Source organism: Hemitrygon akajei, chromosome 30 (genome assembly GCF_048418815.1).
Source record: "Hemitrygon akajei chromosome 30, sHemAka1.3, whole genome shotgun sequence".
Taxonomy (NCBI): domain Eukaryota; kingdom Metazoa; phylum Chordata; class Chondrichthyes; order Myliobatiformes; family Dasyatidae; genus Hemitrygon; species Hemitrygon akajei.
The window spans coordinates 23,098,631-23,120,628 of NC_133153.1; the positions used below are offsets into that span (position 1 = coordinate 23,098,631).

The 21,998-nt window shown below is 44.2% G+C and overlaps 1 protein-coding gene across 13 annotated transcripts in view; it reads left to right on the forward strand.

Annotated features, from left to right (window-relative positions):
- Positions 1-16,346: 16,346 nt before the first annotated feature.
- Positions 16,347-21,998, forward strand: part of LOC140718865 (WD repeat-containing protein 72-like) — a 339,559-nt gene continuing 333,907 nt past the window's right edge. For 9 of the 13 annotated variants that reach the window (XR_012096820.1, XM_073033117.1, XM_073033123.1 and 6 more), the window contains exon 1: positions 16,347-16,479. The gene's annotated coding sequence lies outside the window, so the exon portion shown is untranslated. Of the gene's footprint in view, positions 16,490-20,739; positions 20,861-21,411; positions 21,431-21,998 lie in introns of those variants that run through there. The other 4 variants (XM_073033111.1, XM_073033114.1, XM_073033113.1 and 1 more) reach the window with 4 other exon arrangements.

Here is a 21,998-nt window from a genome sequence, read left to right on the forward strand (position 1 = left end):
AAGTCACTCTGCACATCCTTGTTAAATTTCGCCTGCTGTTGGTTCTGCCAGTTTCACTGTCCTTGTCCTCTTGCAGTCCACTTCAATCCTCTTCATTGCTTACCACACTTTCAAATTTTGTGTAAACAGAAAAAATTCAATTTTTCCTGGCACGCCGCAGTCTACATCATTTGTGTGTAATAAAAATAGCAGTGGCCACAGCACCAGTCCCTGAGGGATACCACTGTCTACTTCCCTTTCAACTGAAAAGTAACCATTGGCGATAACTCTATTTTCCATTCTAATTCAATTTGTTTTCAGTTCTGTTCTTGACCCTCTTGTTCAGGAGTTCAGTTCTGTTAATCAGCCTCTTAAGCGAGACTTCATCAATATCTAAAACTCCATACATATGACAATTGTTTCATAACCTTCGTCTACCCTGTTAGCTGGTCAAAAAGCTCAATCATGTTAGTCAAAGGCAATTTGTATTTAGTGCATACGGACTGGCTTCCTTTATTTACATGCTCTCACCAAGTGTCATTTTTTTTCTTGTTATTGTTTCTGAAAGCTCCCCTGCTTGCAAGGTTGAACTGACAGGGCTGCCATTGCTGGATCTATCCTTTTAAAAGGGTCCCAGCAGGCCTGGCAGCATCTATGGAAAAGAGTAAACAGTCAATATTTTGGGCCGTGGGCACTCGCACGGATCCTAGCTATGCTGGCCTTTTTGTTGGATATGTGGAGCAGTCTATGTCCCAAACCTACACCATTATCAATCCCCAGCTTCTCCTACGCTACGCCGATGACTGCATTGATGCTGCTTCCTGCACCCGTGCAGAGCTCGTCGACTTCACCAGCTTTGCTTCCAACTTCCCCCCTGCCCTCAAATTCACCCGGTCCATTTCCAACACTTCCCTCCCCTTTCCCGATCTCTCTGTCTCTGGAGACAGTTGATCTACCGACTTCCTTTATAAACCCACTGATTCTCACAGCTATCTGCACTATACCTCTTCTCACCCTGTCATTTGTAAAAATGCCACCCCCTTCTCTCAATTCCTCCGTCTCCACCACATCTGCTTTCATCTCATTCCAGAACTAATGATATGTCCTCCGTCTTTAAAGAAATGAGCTTTCCTTCCTCCATCATCAACGCCGCCTTCAACTGTACCTCTTCTATTTCGCAAGCATCTGCCCTCAGTCCATCCTCCTGCAGCCACACCAGTGATAAGGTCCCTCTTGTCTTCACCTACACCCCACTAGCCTCCACATCCAACACATAATTCTCCATCTCCAATGGGATCCCCCCCCCCCACCAAGCACATCTTATTCCCCCACCCCCCTCCATTTTCTGCTTTCTGCAAGGATTGCTTCTTATGCCACTCCCTTGTCCATTCCTCCCTCCCCACGGATCTCCCTCCTGATACTTATCCTTACAAATGGACCAAGTGTTACACCTGCCCCTACGCCTCCTCCCTCACTACCATTCAGGGCCCCCAACAGTCCTTCAAGTGAGGTGATACTTCACCTGAGAGTCTGTTGGGGTCATCTACTGTATCCAATGCTCCCGGTGTGGCCTCCTGTAAATCGGTGAGACCCAATGTAGATTGGGAGACTGCTTTGCCGAGCACCTACGCTCTGGCCTCCAGAAAAAGCGGGAGCTCCCGGTGGCCACCCATTTCAATTCTTCTTCCCATTCCCATTCCGACAAGCCAGTCCATGGCCTCCTCTACCGTCACGATGAGGCCACACTCGGGCCAGAGGGGCAGCACTTTGTATTCCATCTGGGTAGCCTCCAAACTGATGGCATGAACATCGATTTCGCAAACTTCTGGTAATTGCCCCGCCCCCACCCTGTTCTTTACCATTCCCTATTCTCTTTTTATTAATTTTAAACAAACATAAGAGAAACATAGAGTTTGAGAATACATAATTAATAGGTTAAAGTATAAATACAAATAGATGATAATCCATATATAATAACCTCCCAAACGCATAGTGATTACGAATCCCTGTTCTCATCTCCCTCTCTCACCTTACCTGCCCATCTCCTCCCTCTTCCCTTTCTTCCATGGATTTCCGTCCTTTTCCAGCCGCTTATCTCTTTCACCAATCAACTTCCCACCTCTTTACCTCATCCCCTCCCCCTCTCCTGGTCTCACCTATCACCTACTACCTTGTGCTTCTTCCCCTCCCCCCACCTTCTTGCTCTGACTTCTCATCTTTCTCCAGTGCCCAATGGACCTAGGCCTCCATCACCATCTGTGGCAACGAATTGCACTGATTCTCCACCCTCTCGCTAAAGAAATTAGTCCTCATCACTGTTCAAGTTGGACATCCCTCTGTTCTCAGGCTGTGCCCACTGGCCTTGGACTCCCCCACTATAGGAATCTACTTCTCCACATCCTCTCTATCTTGACCTTTCAATATTCAACAGGTTTCGCTGAGATCTCCCCTCACTCTTTTAAACTCGAGTGAGTACAGGCCCAGAGTCATCAAACACTCCTCCCTTTCATTCCCCAAATCCTCTCCAATGCCAGCACATCTTTTCTTAGATAAAGGGCCCAAAACTCCAAGTGCAGTCTGACCAATGCCTTATAAAGCCTTAGCATTCCATCCCTGCTTTTCTAATCTCGTCCTCTCGAAATTGGACTTGAGTGATTATGTTACTGATACCAAATCTAGAACAAGTTTTAGATAGTATGTTTGTGATTTTAAATTCGGCTTGATTAACCACTCATCCCACCAGATCAGATTGCGCTCCTTAATTTTAACTTGATGAATAATAAGATGCAAACCATCAGTGATGAAACTGAGAACTTTGCTGCAGTGAAGAACCCCACCATTTGATCAAACGAAACCAAACGCTTTGTGACTTGCTCTTAGAGGCCTTTTATTTCTCCAAAGTCGGAAGCCAAGGTTCGGTTCCTGGGTGAACGCCATCCCGTGACAGGTTGTCCTGACACTCGCGCTTCAGCGCCCTCAGATCCATGGATTTTCTTCACTTCCCAGCGCACCTGCCCCCGAGCCTGCTGCAGCTCATAGCTTGCACGTGAAATCATGGTATGGCACAGATTTCATACCTTTGATTGCTGACAACCTGTGTAACCAAACTCGCTGTAAGCAGGCAGATGTATGAATTCTGTACACTACTCTAATTTCCCATGTAGGTGGGGAGACAGGGAGGTGGGGGGGGGGGGGTCATGAACCACAGCGAAAAAAACATGTCCTTTCCATTTTCATTGAAATGAAAACCTACTCACCATGAATAAACCGCTTTTCGAACAAGAAATTACCCCTTGTAAAGTTTTTTTTTCGAAGTCACTGGGGCTTGGTATGTGTATTCAAAGAGGCAGTGGAATATTTGGCAAGGCAAAATATCTTGCCTATGTATATGTTGTGTCTTTAGCTCTTGCCAAAGATTCTTCTGTCTGTAACACTGTTAACAAAGCAGACACGCCACATGAATTTCCTGTCCAATTGGGATCAACAGTATGAACGCACATAGACACACAGATAACAGAAGTTACTTTGCTTAAAGAAACGATATACATCTTATAAATGCCTTGGAATGAAATGAGGGAAATGACATTTTTTCAATGTGGTCAAATAGCAATTTATTTATTGGGGGGGGGTTAAGTTTTGAGCCACAGAGCATTATTTAAATCATAGGAAAATTTACAAACTGCAACCTCTCATTATGGCACTCTGGATTATAATTATACTGACGACAACAGCACAAAGTCTTGATTCTAATAATATGCTGGTGAAGTATTTCCATTTTTGTGCGAAATGCAAATCACGGAAGCCATTTAACATAAGTTGCATGTTGCCATGAATGTGTATTTTGGTTCATTTGCCTCTGAGATAAACTAACAGAAAAGATTCAGTTTGGTTTTTTTTGATCAAGATTTATGTTGACAAAAATCTGTAAAATTTGATTTCGTCTCCTCTGTTAAAACATACACACAGATCAAATCATCGCTGTTTTCTTTAATAAAGAAATAGTAAGCATAGTAAAGCTCAATTATCTTGTGCTTTGCAAATCTGGACTGTATTTCAGTAGCTGGAGCTAAGGCCAGTTACTGCTTTGGAAATGAGTAGCACCAAGAAAATGGCAAACTTAACAAACAGGTGGGAGTGCCCGGACTGATGGTGTGACAACTCAGAGGGTGCCCAACCCTTGGAGAGACGGCACCAAAGGCTCCCTGTGCCAATGAAAAGTTGGCATCAAGGCGTGCTTGGACTGACGTTGGGACTGGACCTGGGGTTGCTCAGACTAATGTATGGACAGCACCCAGGGGTGCTTCAGCTAAAGAAGGATCAGCATCAACAGAAAAATTGAACTGATACGGGCAAAGTAGTGATGGTGTGACCGGGCGACTTCTGATGACTCAATGAACACCCGCTTGTTAAGAAATACTGGATGACGGTGCTACTGTAGTAAATAAGAAAGATGCATAATTAGGTAACGTTACAGCTGTGTAGGACCCTGGTCAGACCCTACTTGGAGTACTGTGCTCAGTTCTGGTCACCTCACTACAGGAAGGATGTGGAAACCATAGAAAGGGTACAGAGGAGATTTACAAGGATGTTGTCTTGATTGGGGAGCGTGCCTTACGAGAATAGGATGAGCGAACTTGGCCTTTTCTCCTTGGAGCAATGGAGAATGAGAGGTGACCTGATAGACTTGTATAAGATGATGAGAGGCATTAATCGTGTGGATAGTTGAGAGGCTTTTTCCCAGGGCTGAAATTGCTAACACGAGCGGGCACAGTTTTAAGGTGCTTGGAAGCAGGTACAGAGGAAATGTCAGGGGTAAGTTTTTTACACAGAGTGGTGAGTGTGTGGAATGGGGAGCCAGTGACTGTGGTGGAGACGGATACGATAGGGTCTTTTAAGAGGCTCCCGGATAGGTACATGGAGCTTAGAAAAATAGAGGGCTCTGGGTAACCCTAAGTAATTTCTAAAGTAGGTACCTGTTCGGCACAGCATTGTGGGCCGAGGGGCCTGTATTGTCCTGTAAGTTTTCTGTTTCTACAATTGCAAAGAAAGGAAACGAGCAGGAGCGGAGAGAAACAATTGTTGTGAATAAAAAAAAAGGTGGTGCTACGCTGCCCTCTGCAGGACAGATAAGGTATTGCTGCTCTTATGTGAAATAAGAATCATGGGAGCTTATTAATGTAAGTTACATAGAACCATAGACACGTTATAATGAATATGGTTTTTAGTTAATTTTCCTCTAAGGTAAACTAGCAGAGGAGATTCAACCACTCAGGTTTCTTGATCAATGATTATACTGATAAAATTAGGCAAACAAAAAGGAAAACTGCTGTTTTTGTATACCATGGAGTACATCACGAGAACTTGCTGAACAAAATATTGAGATTTAAAGATAAAGATTAGCTTTTTTTGTCACATGTACATTAAAATGTAGCGTGAAATGCATTGTTTGTGTCTATTCAAATCAACGATGATTGGGCTGGGGGGGGGGTAGCCCACAAATCTCGCTACTTTTCTGGTGCCAACTTTGCATGCACATGGATCACTGAACCTAACCGTCCATCTCTGGAATATGGAGGAAGCCCACGCAGTCGCGAGGAGAATGCATAAACTCCTTATGGATGGCACTGGGAATCATTGGCACAGTAACCGTTACGTCACCACGCTGCCCTTTGGGGAATTCAAGGTATGTTCTAATTTATTTTGTTGTTGTTAGCTAAATCAGAAGTTATTCATGCTTGTTTAAGTGTTTGTTCAAAGTAATGAAGCTTCATGTTTGATGCCAAAGAACTGACACAACTAATTAGTTTGTGATTTGATAACATCTTTGGTTTTGTAAGATGACAAAAGGCCTCGTGAAGCAGAAAAAATATTTGCTCTATTTGACCTTAAAATCAAAGTTGCCTGTCAAATGAATCATCTCATTCTTCGGAATCAAGCTGAAGCTTCTGTATCCAATGGGAATGAAATCTTTTAAGGGACCCAACTTTTCCAATTGTTTAAAATTCGACCAGCTGGTGCCCACATGAATGGCAGTTGACTACATCGTTTAGTATTCAGTCAAGGACCCTGTGAATGACACCACATACTTCGCATTTTAGTAATGTTATGAAATAAAATAAATGTATTCTCATTTCCCACACTTGCACAGGAAATACAGAGATAAGAAAGGCTTTTCTATAGCACTTGGTACATCCCAAGGGACTTTACAGCCAATAAAACAGTTGTGAAAGTTGGCAAACATTGAACAGTAGGAAATGTTGCAATCAACTTATGTACAGCAAACTCCCATAAATAGATATTTAAAATAATTCTGAGTAGGAACTTTCTGCCTATGGTGATCCAACCATTGACTCATTTACTCTGGAACTTTATATTAGACTTGAGTATTCAGAAGTTTAGATTAACTCTGCCACTTGCTGTCCCTGGGCATGCACGTTACTGATGGTCTCACCTAGTCCCTCAACATCACCTCATTAGACAAAAGAGGACAATAGTGCTTCTGCTTCCTGAGGAAACCCCTCTCCATTCTCACCACATTCTACCAGAGAACATTGCGAGTGTCCTGACCAGTTGGGAATTGCCATATATCAGATCACAAGATCCTGCAATGGATAGTGAGGACTACTGAAAACATCACTGGGGTCTCTCCCTTCTACCCTCCCCCCATTCAGGACCTATATCAGAAGCACAGTGCCTCTAGCATTGTCAAACACCCCTCCCATCCTTCCCACAATCTCTGACCTCCTGCCGTCAGGCTGAATATACTGCAGCTTTTGAGCCAGAACTGATACACCTTCTTCCACGGGCTGTTAGACCCTGCTGCCACCCAGCGCACAGCTACACCCCGTCTAAAAGCCCTATCACTCTCCCCCCCCACCCCCAACTCCCCAACTCACAGACGCACTCTCACCCTGCACTGGTCACTTTCCATCTTTTGTCACTGTTGTCTCACGTATTGCCACAACTGCTTGTTTTATTATAGTAGAGCCAGTAACATCATACTGCCCTACGTAAGCATGCATCTCACATTTTATGTTAACCTATCAAATCTTTCAGCCATGCCACTCAGGGGCTTGTGTTAATGTTATTTTTGTGAGTGTGTGTGCTGGATTGTAACGATATGTACTGTGTGTAACTGTATGTGCTGTGTTTTGCACTTTGGCCCCAAGGGAACGATGTTTCCTTCTGTTTCCGTGTTTAGCCTTGTACATGTGTATGATTGAAGGACAATAACCTTGAACTTGAACTTGAAATATCTAGGAGCCAATGTCAGAGCAAAGAGTCGGCTTTCTAGCTTCCCCGTTCATGTGGTAATCTAAATATTTGATTTAATTTATTTACAGGACATGGGCACCACTGACACAGATTATCCATCTCTGATTGTCCCAGTCCTGAGGAGGTAATCACATTGGTGGTCAGGAGTCACATAAAGGTCAGGTAGGTAAAAACATCCGATTTCTTTCCCTAAAGGACATAAGTGAACTGAGTAAAGATAAAGATTGCCTTTATTTGTCACAGGTATGTACATGGAAACATGCAGCGAATGTGAGTGCCATTTGTGCTGGGCAGGTGACTCTATACTTCTGGCGACAACACAGCATGCCCATGGCTCCCTACCCGTAATCCATACATGTTTGGAATGTGGGAGTAAATCCGTACTCTGAAGATCGGTGGCTTGCACAATTCAGTGGTTTTATGGATAAAGATCGTTGTTGTTCCTATCCGCGCCTCGTGGCGTATCGGGCGGCAAACTTGCCGTTTCTTTAGCATTTGTCTTTTTTTTTATGAGGCCGAGTCACCAGCTCGATGCTCGACTCAGCACGGACGGAGAGCCGGACTCAAACTCGCCTCGAAATCCGGTGCTGATGCCACTACATCACCAGCCGGCTCATGAGTGAAGATACTGTTACTATTTCTCCTCATCTAAATTTTAGATCCTAATGGCTTGAACTGAAAGTCCTCAGATGCCGTGCCAGGATTTGAACTTTAAACTACACCCCTAAACTTAAACTGACTGTGCAGTACAAAAATAATAGCATTTCCCAACAAGTTCTGGCTTCACATCAATTTAATTGTCTAAATATTGATCAGAGTATCAGATAGCATTCTCACATTTTATTCAAAATAGTCTCGTGGGATCTTCTACATCCACTTGAAAGAATAAACATGACCAAGGTTTAATGCTTCAGCCAAATGCTATCTTGGTGCTGCACTGGGCATCAGCCTGATTTTTGTCCACTGGCTTTTAGGGCAGCAGTGAAGATCCTTCATCTCTGGCGGTGTTCAGGGCTTCCTTCATCCTATCAGTAGTTTGGTTTTCACTACTGTCGGTTCTGGGTGGAGACTCAGGAATACTGTTACACTCAGATGTAGAAAGACTCTTCATTGCTGTTTCCATAACAGGTTTGTTTTACCAGTCAGGGTTGTCAGCCCTGAACGTGGTGGACTGGCAGAGAACTCTCAGTCTGGTCTCGACGCTTTGACCTGTTTGGCTCGGGTGACCCTACCAAGAGCCTAAGTGAAAATCCCTAACTCCAGCCAACGTAACTCTCTGGGTCATTGAGGCATGCAAGCCTTCACGCCCTATGGCGAGGTTCTGGTCCCCGTGGAGGGGTATCTAGGAAGTCCCGACACGAAGGCAAGACTGATACCAGGAGCAAATTTACAAGAACTTGTTAAGGAAGATAGTGAAATGTGAAATAACAACTGCTCTCCAAACGCTGAATATGTGAAAATGGCATAATATCCTGCTATAAAATTATGAAGTCATACAACTCAAAGTGGTCTTTCGGCTTGCTAAGTCTGTGCCAATTCTAAGCCCAGTTTTATCTTCCCATTCACCCAGGATTCTACCACTCAGTTACACTCCAGAGGGAAATTTTGTTGACCAACTTGCACGTCTGTGAGAAGTAGAAGAAACTGGAACAGGCAGAGAAAGCCCAGGTAGTCATATGGAGAATATGCGAATTCCACACAGAAATCAGTATTGAACTCGAATCACTGGAGCTCCGATGTGGTATTCCCACCAGCTGCCCCACCGAGCTCTTCCTGATACTGATGCGGAATGGCACTGTGCAGGTGGGTTTCTAACTTCAGATTGCCAGGGCTGAAAATAGACCACATTTTATTCTGGACTTTACTTCGATGAGTGAAGAAAAATTGGAAATAGTGGTGACTTACTGTATGCGACCACTGGCACCATGAAGACAATCTCTGAAGAGTATTGATAATGGCTGGGGTCACCCGTCTTGTAAAGACACGACTGAAAGACAGCAATGGAAGACCACTCTGTAGAAAAAATTGCCAAGAACAATCGTGGTCATAGAGCATGATTACCCATGTGTATGGCATGGTAACTAATGACAAAAATGATGATGGTGACTTAAATAACAACCAGGAGTAGCTGTATAGTTGGCAGATTAGGTTGTTGGTAAAGGAGGAACTTAAGGACAGATGAGAGGATGGGAGGACAGTGAGAGAAAATGAACACAGAAAATGAGAAATAGTGAGAGAGAAACTCTTGCCTCTTGAGTTTAGAAGATCAGTGATGAGGGAATGAACTGTGGATTAGAGGGGAAGATGTGAAGTATTTGCTTTTATTGGAGATAAGGTTACCAAGAATAATCATCACTTGACATAAAATCTTAAACACCCCATTGTGAAAAAGGATCTAGTGCTTTCCCAGCGTATATGTTGAATAAACTCTTCTTAGGCTTTTGGCCGGGTACAGGTATCGATTTTAACCAACGTTTCAATAACAAACTCTGCCATCTTCATCAGGGATGATGCCTAGGCATGTCCAGTCCTGTGGAACTGTATATCTACACCTGTTGTCTGTCCCTATTGATTAGTTAGTCCTCATCCAATCAGATTTCCACTATCCCACCCTGTTTACAATCGAGTTACAGTTCTTTCTTAGAGCGAGACTTTTGTGGTTGTTGAATTTCTTTTCTCTCCAGTTTTATTTCAAAGGCTTCCTTCACCAGGCAGTCCCAAAAGCGTGGCACAGTAGGCAAAGTCAATCCTATGGTCACTGCGAATGCAACGTTCTGCTACTGCTGATCTCTCCGGGTAACCCAAATCAATACACCCCCCTGTGCTCCTTGATGCAGGTTTCCACTGTGCATCCCATTTGGACTGGCGGCAGATATATGCAAGACACTTCTGCGTAGGCGCGGGTACCTCAAAGACTTTACAGACCCCCGAAGGTACACAGGGAGGGTTCCCACCTGAGTCCTATTGTCAGCGTGATAGATACTCCAACTTACTACCTCACCAGACCATGCAGTCTTCCTTTGCTGGGGGCTGTGAGCATCACACCATGAATTCATCCGACTTCATAAAAAACCGATAAACAACATCCAGCTGACCCTGGAGTTTCGATATGGTATCTCTGTTTATGAGAGTTCCCATGAAGGACAGCTTGGTCCTACTGAGGTCAAGGTTTGAAAAGGGTACCACTGACCTTTTTGAACGCACCTGTACACCAATATACTTCCTCTATAAGGAGAACAAATGGATAAGGCGGCCATGGGATTGCCCTTGTCACCAGCTATTGCTAATTTCTACATGGAGGACTTTGAGGAAAGGGCTCTGATTTCACCACCCGTTTGCCCCAGATGCTTCTTCAGATACGTTGATGACACCCTCATAGTGTGGCCTCATGGGCTCCAGGCACACCAGCAGTTCCATTGCCATCTGAACAGCATACATCCAAACATTCAATTTACGGTGGAGATGGAGAAGAATGGTTACCTCCCATTCCTGGACATTCTAATATGACAGAAACTGGATGGTAGCCTCAGACATGGTGTCTGTTGGAAACCCACTCACCCAGACTTGTACCTCAACAGTAACAGTCACCATCACACCTCCCAACGTAGAGCAGTTTTTTTCTACTTTGATTAACTGTGTGAAAACTATTTCAGACCTGGAAGGTCTCCACAAGGAAATAAGATGATTATGCATGACGTTCCTACAGAATGACTACAAGGTGAAGGAAATCAATCGGGCCCTTAAAAGGGCCGATGGAAGACCAGGAAACCTAACAACACAGAGGAACCCATCACTACTGCCTGTCTTTCCGATATGTCCACCATTTCTGGAAGGATTGCCAGGATCCTGAAGAAATAGCAGATTAATACCATCTGCAAACCCATAAGAAATCTCAAATCATAGCTTATGCGAGTCAAAGATGACCTGGGAATCAGGATGGCTGGCGTTTCACGATTCCCTGTGAATGCAGAGCAGCGCAGATTGGCCAGACTGTGGAAACCCGCAGCAAGAAGCCCATGAGGTGTATCGAATTGGATTACCCAGAGAAATGGCCATAAGATTGACTTTGACAGTACAAAACTACAGTGCCACACCAACGGCTTTTGGAACTGCCTGGTGAAGAAAGCCATTGAAATAAAAGTAGAGAAAAAGAATTTTAACAAAGAAGATCTTGCTCTAAGTTTTGATTATAAACAAAGTAGGACAGCAGAAACTTGATTGGACGAGGAGTAATCAATCAGAAGGGGCGGATGACAGGGGTATATACCACCAAACTAGACATGCCTAGGCATCATCCCTGATGAAGATGGCGGAGTTTGTCATTGAAATGTCAGTTAAGATTGATACCTATACCCGGGTGGAAGCCCAAGAAGAGTTTACACCTGTTCTAATAATCAACAAAAATGGAAATTAATTGCCTTCTTTTTATCTGAACTATACCTAGTTCAACAGTAAGGATTGGCAAATATGCCCTTGAACTGACAGGTGAAGAGAAAGATTTGTTTGTTGGGTAGTATGGTCCCTCAAATTAAGAAGTGTATTTTCTAAAATTACAAAGGATTCCACCGATTTTGAACAAATTGGGGGAAGGAATGAGGTATTGATAGGGTCTTTACTGGATATAAAATCTAACATCAACAGTCTTCTGATCAGATTTTAACTTGACTAGTGAGCAGAATAGACCTGCCACTTGTGTGATCCATGGAGTGAACGATGTGAAATGTTACGGAGCCATGATTTTAACATGTGCAGAATCAGTGAATTGCGCAGCTCAGAGTGGGCTCTCTGCTTTAGGCCTCAGCCTTTCCTATCCATGTACATTGTGTGAAAGCAAAAAAGTTAATGATTACATTTTTGTCAGCTTATTCTATAAAAATTACCTTTGTGAGTAGATTTTAAGGTACAATGAGTAGTGATTCATATTCAGCTGGCTTTTAAAGGCATTGTGTAAGAACTGCTACCATACGTCATTGTCAGTGAACAAAACCATTTCTTTGGACACTGCCACATTAGCAAGACTTGTGTTAATAGATTACTGACCAGGTAAACTTGACCAAAATTTTACAGATACATTTTCCAACTCCAATCATTACAAAGGTGATAGTATTAGTAAAGTTCAGAATTCAGATATGCGATGTTGACCAGTGTTAAGTTAATAATCTTCCTAGTCTAATTACAAATTTCCAATGAAACCTGGGTAGGAATTTGTGCTTCTTTTACGTAGTGAACATTGAAATCTTAAAGAAATTTATACAATTGTCATCAAGAAATTTATACACTAGAATATTTTTCATAAATCTTCAGTGAAAATAAATTAAGTAAAAATATATAGTTCTTAGGTAAACTGGCTATTCACTGTCTTTTGGAATTACTATTTGACCTTGGATTTGCTAACATAAAACAGCAGAGGAATCAAAAATCTCTCGTGACATATGGATTTATATGTTTATGACAACATAGCTGTTATGACAGCAAAGCACAGCAAGGAAGTGAGGGTAAAGGTTAGCTTTATTTGCAATACCCACATCGAAACATACTGTGAAACGTGTTACTTGCGTCAATGACCAACACAGTTTGGGGTCACAAGTGTCGCCAGTGTAGCCTGCCCGCAGCTTACTAGCTCTAACACATACACGCGTCTTTGGAATGTGGGAGGAGACCAGAAGACCAGGGGGGAACCTGAGTGTTCGTGGGGAAAGTGTGCGAACTCCTTACAGATGGCAGTGGGCGATCTTACAGCTGGTGCTGCAGAGTGTTACACCAACCGCGCTGCTACCCTGGCCTATGATGAGACTATTCCGGTGGTGGTAGTTTTGTGAAGGTTCCCTCATGCCGCAGTTTTATCACAACTATCTCTAGCAGTGTGCAGCTCGTGCAAACCTATGGCTCAGATGTTAAATAATTCAAAAGGTCCAAAGGTTCATTTTATTATTTAAGTCTGTTTGCCAGAGTACAACTCTGAGGTTTGTCTTCTCCAGACAGCCATAAAATACAGAAAACCACCGAAGGAGCTGAAAGAATGACATCAATCTCTCCCTGCATTAAAAAAAGGAAACAAAAACCCGCAAACCCCAGACCACCCCCACCCCCTCGCCCCTCCCTCGCACAAAAACTAACAGATCACCCGCATGGAGAAGCAACAACAAGAACATCAAACCCCAAATCCCCAGCCAGCCAGTCGGCAACAAGAAAGAACGGGCGAGAACACGAAAAAATTCATGGAGTTGGAAAAGGCCAATATGAACTACAGTACAATCCATCAATCTCAGAATTTTGGTAACATCTCCAAGAGCATTTTGTGTTTTTATATTCTGTGCTTTTGGCTTGGTTTTTTTGATTGCCATTTGCGCAATTTTTTTTTGTGCGTGGGTGGGATCGATGTTTTTCTTCGTTTCATGGCTGTGGGAAGACGAATCTCAGGGTTGTATACTGCGCACGTACTTCAATAGTAAATGTACTTTGAATCATTGAATCTTGATAATCAGCAACAAATTTGTACTGATAGAAAAGAAGTTATCATCCTCTCCAATCCAGACCACTGGGCTGAGGAATTTGCATTCTTTCCAGCAGAGATTCAAAGCTCTTTGCACACATTTCAAGAACTAAGTCTTCCCAGTGAGCTCTCCCAGTGAGCTCTCCCAGTGAGCTCTCCCAGCGAGCTCTCCCAGCGAGCTCTTCCCAGTGAGCTCTCCCAGTGAGCTCTCCCAGCGAGCTCTCCCAGCGAGCTCTTCCCAGTGAGCTCTCCCAGTGAGCTCTCCCAGTGAGCTCTCCCAGCGAGCTCTCCCAGTGAGCTCTCCCAGTGAGCTCTTCCCAGCGAGCTCTCCCAGTGAGCTCTCCCAGTGAGCTCTTCCCAGTGAGCTCTCCCAGTGAGCTCTCCCAGTGAGCTCTCCCAGTGAGCTCTTCCCAGTGAGCTCTTCCCAGTGAGCTCTCCCAGTGAGCTCTCCCAGTGAGCTCTCCCAGTGAGCTCTCCCAGTGAGCTCTCCCAGTGAGCTCTTCCCAGTGAGCTCTCCCAGTGAGCTCTTCCCAGTGAGCTCTCCCAGTGAGCTCTCCCAGTGAGCTCTCCCAGTGAGAACAGGTGGCAAAAATAGTGGGGCTTTCTGGGAGACGAGTCTGGTCAGTTAACACTTTTTACCTCATCGCTACCCGATAGTGTTTTGGATGAAGTCAGTTGCACTAGAAAGACTTGTAATAAGCAAGCAGATGAGGTGCTGATAGGAGCAGATGGGAATGCAGAGTTAAGGTTCATCAGATCAGTCCCAATCTTAGTGAATGTCAGGTAGGCATGAATCGCAGAGCGGCCTATTCCAGCTCTTAGTTCATAGGTTTGTACGTCTGGAAACAGAATGTCTACAGACTCTTCTACCGCGAATCATGTGTCCAATATCACCGTTTTCTTCCCAACATTCCTTTTGGGATGTTGCTATGGAAACTAGTCAATGTTGGTCTGGCTGCAACCAGCTTTGGCCTTTCCTGGGACAGCCACATTTTCACTGTACAGCTCAGAATGGGACTCTGTTAAGGAAAACCATACCTATCTTCCGTCCTTCAGGCCCCACCAGTGACGATATCCAGTTAATTCCCTATCTCTCATGGCCATTGGTCTCCAGCTCCTCCGTATCTCAGGTGGACTTGATCCTCTGATTTGCAATGCTCCTTCTCCCTTAGGCTCTTGTTGTTGGCTTTTTTTTCCCTGCCTCCAGGACACAACCTTAGTCTCAGGCCACTTTCTGCAGGTAACTTGCCACGGCATTTTAAGATCTAGTTGGGTCGAGGTGGGCGTGGTAAATGGGAACCACTGACCTTTGCAGCATTGGCTTCATGAGCAGAACTGGGCAACAGGACATATAGGGGCCTATTATGGCCTAGTTTTTCTGGGCCAAAGCCTTTCCAGTTAAGAGTCAACATCTTCAGGAAGAAGGCATATAGAATATCTTTACGTGTGAAAAATTGTTGGAATTAAGTCTGAAAATGCGTAGTTGCTCTCCAATCTTGGCAAGCCATTTGCAAATGTTTCGTCACCATATGGGGAGATATCATCAGTGCCCTCTTCATTTATAAATAGGATGGAGGTCTACATGTCTGTTTATAGAAAACCATGCTTCCAGGAACTCTCTTGCATGTCGCATGTTTGTTTAAGCCATTTATAAGCCAATGCAAGCAAAATTCCAGACAGCGCACAGAGATCGTCACGCAACCAATCAGTGATGAGACCCCCACCCCAGGTCACAACTGGGTTTCTGTAATGACGGCCAGTTAACTGAATGTAAGTATATCAGGGCCAAGCATTCAGAGAACACATGAGAAGTGAACAACGCACTGATGATGTCTCCTTGTACGGGAATGAAACATTTACAAATGGATTCCCGAGATCAGAGAACAACTGAAGCCAACTATCGCTCTTGTGCAACACACACAAAATGCTGAAGGGACTCAGCAGGCTAGGCAGCATCTACAGAAAAGAGTAAACGCTTGACTTTTCGGGCCGAGACCCTTTGTCAGGACCATTCCTGATGAAAGGTCTTGGCCTGAAACGTCGACTGTTTACTCTTTTCCATAGACGCTGCCTGGCCTGCTGAATTCCTCCAGCATTTTGTGTGTGTTGCTTGGATTTCCAGCATCTGCAGATTTTGTCTTGTTGGTGAATCACTCATGTGATTGTTGCATATTCAATGACAAAACCAGGGGCTGCCATATGTCACCTTTGCCCATCACTAAAACACAAACATCAAGTTCAAGTTCAGTTCATTGCCATTCAACCACACACATGTATATTGCTAAATGAAACAACATTCCTCCAGACCAACGTGCACAATATAGTCCAAATATCTCATAATCTACAGATTCACAGCCAGAATCTCTTCACTGCCCTGGTGTTTACAAGGTGCTGCTGTTAATCTGGTTAAAACTTACTCACTGTTTTCACAGTTCTGCTTTTGCCTGTGTTGTTTGCAACAAATATTTGACAGAAATGCCCACACTACATCTTCAGGTCTGCACTAAGCACTTAACAGCCCTTGCGCGAAATTAAATCGCTGAACAGATAGTAGATGATTAGACAAGGTGTGAGGTGTTTGGAAATCCACAGGATTTAAGCAGAAGTGACTCTGCCTGGAAGAGCAGTTGCAAGCTACAGGGCTGGGAGCTTGAGTTGCTGAGTACATCGACTGTTGCTGGGTACATCGACTCTGTGGTTTTCCCCTCCAGTTTCTTGAACGACCTTCTCAGGTGAGTCCCCGTGAGTGTTTCTGTGTTCCATCAGCTCTGAGCTGTTCCCTGTAGAGCAAATCAGATGGCAGCTGCAGACTTGATAATCAAACTTTTCAGTTTTCCCCTCCTTTCCCCTTAGGGGAGTAAAATCTGCTTCCCAAATTCCTAGAAGGAAGTAAGTCCCTACCTGACCACAAATTGTTCTTGGTGACTTGGAAGGAATATCCTCACCGGTAGTGATATGTCCTAGATGATGTGACTGGTCTGGGTGAGGGGGAGCACAAGCTTGAACTATTTCTGACAGGTACCGTGTCGGAGTACTGTCGTACCTTAGTGCCCCTCCCATCCCCAATCTATCAAGGGATCAAGAAGCCACTTCCAGGAGCCTCCTGGTCCTCTTACTCTCATCTTGGTACAGGTGTTTGCCAAATTAAAGTGTTTACCTACTGCAGTCTGGCCAATCGCTAGTGATATTTTCCACGGGTGGAATTTGCTCCACTAATATGATTGACGTAAATTTCTCCCCTGAAGGGGTAGAAGGCCAGAGGATTTCATAATACTTGGTGAATGAAGCCTACTTGTTATCGACATGGACAAAGTTCTCTGCATTTTAATGATATCTGTGGCTTGGAACGTGTGTGTGTGTGTGTGTGTGTGTGTGTGTGTGTGTGTGTGTGTGTGTGTGTGTGTGTGTGTGTGTGTGTGTGTGTGTGTGTGTGTGTGTGTGTGTGTGTGTGTGTGTGTGTGTGTGTGTGTGTGTGTGTGTGTGTGTGTGTGTACACGCGTGCATTTAAGCCTGTGCAAGTCATAAGCCTAATAATGGAAGTGGTAAGTTCTAAGCATTACAGATGCGCTGTAAGATGCGCTGTAAAGTCAGAGAAGGGTATATCTTCACCCCCTTCAACTGCAGCTAAATTTCTGGCTTGTGTTACTCTTCCTCTATGAAGGCAGGCAAGGTTACCCCAGCCAAAGGGAATATTGTAAATGCTCCCTACCTGGGATAGATAGATAACATAGAGCAGGGCAGACATAAGGAACTGAAGGTTTTCTGCTGTACAAAATTATTTATTGCAGCTGGATGTCGGACCAGCAGACCAGCACAGATGAGGGCTGGTGGGCCTGCCCCCACCTGGGTTAGCGAGTTGTCAGTAAGTTCTGGAGTTAGCTCTGTGCAGGCAGGAGGAATGAGATCTAATAACCCCCTGGGTTTGCGAATCCAGAGTTTGAGGCCTACTGTTCAGGGTCCTGTCATCAGCAAGTCTGGAGTTTGGGACTTGGTGTTTGGTTTGAGAATCGGTGAGAGCAGAGTTTGAAGCCTAGCGTTTGGTGTCCTGTCATCAGCAAGTCTGGAGTTTGGGGCCTGGTGTTTGGTGATCAGCAGACCTGGGCTTGATGCTGAGGGTCGAGTTGGAAGTTGAGGCCCAGTGGCCGGTGTCCCAGGCTGCAGAACCTCTGTGAGCCTGTTGGAGTAGTCAACAGTCCAATTTTGGCGTACCGAGTCTGCTGAGGCCAGAGGCGGAAAAAGGCATCCTATCTTGAGGTTAGAGGACTGTATATATACCAGGATGGGAGGGAAGAACGGGGCTTGTTTCGTTGCTTCCTGTGCTCTGCATTGTTCTGCTGAGCATTGTGGGCATGCCATGTTGGTGCTGGAATGTGTGGCCTTAGCACACCGTCGTGTGCGTTGGTTGTTAACGCAAATGATGTATTTGACTGTGTGTTTTGACGTACATGTAATAAATAAATCTGAATCTTGAAACCAATACTGAAGTCATGCAAACACACAAGACATACTCATAAAACACAAACGTACGCACATAACACATACAAAGACATTACGACAAGATGGTGTCTAACAGCAATGTCCATTGGGTTTGTGGCTCAGAGTAGCATTTTTTAAGCTAATAGGGATGGTTTTGGGAAAAGCGTGCATGGTTGGGGGTCAGATTAAGGTTTAAGGACAGGCAGAGTGCTCCATGTTCAGAGACCAACAATCACCGAGGATGGAGGGCTGAGTTCTCTGGACTCCAAGTATGATTGCCAGTAATCCCCGAGGGTGGCCAGCCCTGGGGTCAGAGGTCCACAGTCAATGAGTCCCGGGATTTGAGGCCCAAGGAGGTTCATTGGCACATCCTGAGATTAGAGGCCTATAATGAGTGAGGCCCAAGGTCAAAGATCAGTGAGTGAGGCCCGAGGTCAAAGATTAGTGATTGAGGTCTGAAGGACAAAGCTCCTGGTTCAGTGCGTCTGGAGGGTGGAGACCTGATGTATGACAGTCAAGAATGGGAGCACGGAGGACGGGAGGCAGCCTGTCCTGGAGGCCTGTTTGTGTCTGTGAGTGACTGGGTGGGAAAGGGGCTTGTTTTATGTTGTTAGTGTTAATGTTGGCTTTGGTTTTGATGTTGTTGCTGCTGATTGAACAGTTTAGTCATTCTATTTTGGTGCTGAAAGGTGTTATAACATTGGCAGATTGTTTTGTTAACAAAAATGACACATTTCACCGTGTTTCGATGCACATGTGATAACTAAATACATCTGATCTGATAACACACTTGAACTTCTCCCCATCTCTCTCCCACAATCACTCCCTTTCTCCTCCACTCTCCCCCCTCTGATAACTCTCCCCTCAAACTTTGTCTCTGTGACACTCTGTCTCCCTCTAACGCTCTGTCTCTCTCGTACTCACTCTCTTTCTCACTCAAACTCTTTGTCTCCCTCTCACCGTCTCTCTCTCTCACTCTGTCTTTCTCTTTCCATTTCTCATTCATTCTCCCTCTCACTCTGTCTCTCTCTATCTTGCGCACTCTCTCACTGTCTCTCTCATTCTGTCTGCCTCTCTCTCTCACTCTGTATCTGTCTCTCTGTCTCACTCTGTTACTCTCTCTCCCTCTCTCACACTCATTCTCTGAATCAATCTCTCACATTTTATCTCTCTCTTGCATTCTCTCTCTCTCTGTCTGCCTCTCTCTCACTCTCACACACTCGCTCTCTTTCTCTCTTGCACTCTCTCTCTCACTCTACTCACTCTGTTCCTGTCTCTCTCCCCTTTTTCTCTTTCTCTCACATTCTCTGTGTCTTTCTCTCTCTCACTCTCTCTCAAACTCTCTCACTCAATTGCATTCTCTCTGTCTCTCTCTCACTCTCTCTCATGCTCTGTCTCTAACAGTCTGACTCTCAATCACTCTGTTCCTCTTTCTCTTAATCTGTCTCTCGTTCTCCCACTCTCTTTCACCCTCTCTCATTCTCTCATACTCTCACACACCCTCACGCATTCCCTCTCTTTTGCACTGTCTCTCTCACTCACTCTCAGTCTCCCTCTCACTCTCACTCACTCTCAGTCTCCCTCTCACTATGTCTCTCTCTCTTTCCTCACACTCTCTCCCCTCTCACTACTCCCCCTCAAACTATGTCTCTCTCTCACTCTCTCTCTCCCTCCCTTTCTCTCACTCTCTTTGTCTCTCTCTCACACTGACTCTCTCACTCTGTCTATCTCTCTTGCACCTTTTCAAACTCTGCTTTTCTTATTCTGTCTGCCCTTTTCTCTCTCACTCACTCTGTCTCTCACACTCTGTTTCTGTCTATTATACTTCGACTCTGTCACTCTCTCTCCCTCTCGCTTTCTTTCTTTCTCACTCTGTAACTGTCTTTCATTCTGTAAGCCCTCTCTCTCACTCACTCTCTGACACTGTCTCTCTCACAATATTTCTCCCTCACTCTGTATATCTCTCACTCACACACTCTGTCACTCTGTTTCTCTCTCACTCCGTTTCACACTCGCACACACTTCACTCTTACACCATCTCACAATCCCTTATACTCCCTCTCACTTTCCCTCTCTTACTCCCTCTCCACTCCTTCTCTTGTTCCCTCTATCTCTCTCTCTCACACACCTTATTCTCAAGTGAGTTCTGACGAAGGATCCTGACCTGAAGTGTGAGGTGCTTCTCATTTCACTGATGCTGCCTGACCAGCTGAGCGCTTGTACTTCGTCCTCTTGCTGTTACTGTGAATATTTTGTTCTGTGTTGGTTTGAATGTTCGAGTCCTTGATTTGTGCTTTATAATAAAATTATTTTTATTCCAAACATTCTGCAGTATTTACCATGAGAGATTTGGGAATCTGTGGACATTTGAGAAAATATATCCACATTGCGATGCATTGTCGAGCAGTGTGCTTCAGTTTATAACATTGCTATGTAATGCAACTTTGTTTACATTTTCCAATGTCATATTTAAAGCAGGTTCTGTTGTGTTCTGATAGTAAATTGATTATTTTTAGCTATTTGCTGGAAGAAAGTATTTACCTTGAGTGAATAAAAATAGAAGATGGTCCTGATACTTCACCGTTCCAGCAACCTGAACCTCTGGTGATGTCTTTGTGGAGTTTACGCATTTTCGCTGTGAGTGTATGTGTTTCCCCTGGTACTGTATACCCCAAACATATCAGGTTGATAGATTACTTGGTTTCTGTAGATTATCCAATTTCTAGGAGAATGAGGATGTGGAAAGCTGTGTGAGAGGGAATAGGTTACTGGAAAATAAGTGGGAAATGGGACTGGTGGGGACGGATACAATGGTCAGAATGGTCTTCCTGGTCATATGGAGATGTAATGTGTGCAGTTTAAGTGCGGGCTACATTAAGCAAGCTAGGGAAACAGCTTTTTCAAATGGAACTGCCGTCATTCAACAGCTCAAGCTCAAGGAAGTTGCAGGCATTGCTCCGAAGTGGGATTTATTGAGGAATGTGGGGCGGGCCCTGTCTTAATGCAGAGTCGACATTCAAATCTTGTTCAAAGTCAGACCTGGAACGGGATCCACACTCCCAGTAGTTTCATTGGATTTCTGATCCTGCGGATTTAGAGGCCAAAGGGAAGTTAAATTATTTCCATAGTTGCTCTGCTTTAATTTAATGTGTTTAACTATTCCTCTGTTTTTATGTTTTCAACTAAATGAACTTTTTCATTTTGCAAGTAAGTTCAGTTCTAAATACTTTGATTTTTATTGCTTCGTTGAAGTCGTTTAATGTCAGAAATATTTAAATGCTATTGTATTCATTGACTGCTGCAAAGACAACAAATTTCACAACCTATGCCAATGATATTAAACCTGAATTTGATCTGAGAAGAATCCAGCTTTGCCTGAGGTTTGCCAGCTGTCAGATCTTATCACCAGGCTGTGGAGCTCTCTACTCAATGTTATCTGCAGCTCTGTCAGCCTCCAGAATTTACCAGCACACCTGAGGATGTTGCTAATGTGCAGGCACCAGTCTAGTGAGAAACAACTTTGAAAAAAAGAAGATTCTAAACAAGACAAAACTGGTTCAATTTTGAATAATTTAGAAACTGCTTCTTCCCCTCTACCATCTGAACTTTGAATGGTCCATGAACACTGCCTAGTTTCTTTACTTTTTGCACTATTTATTTTTGTATCTAACTCTTTATCTATCTACCTGTCTATCTCTCTGTCTGTCTATCTGTCTATCTATCTATCTACCTATCTATATATCTATCTAACTATCTCTCTATCTATCTCTTTATT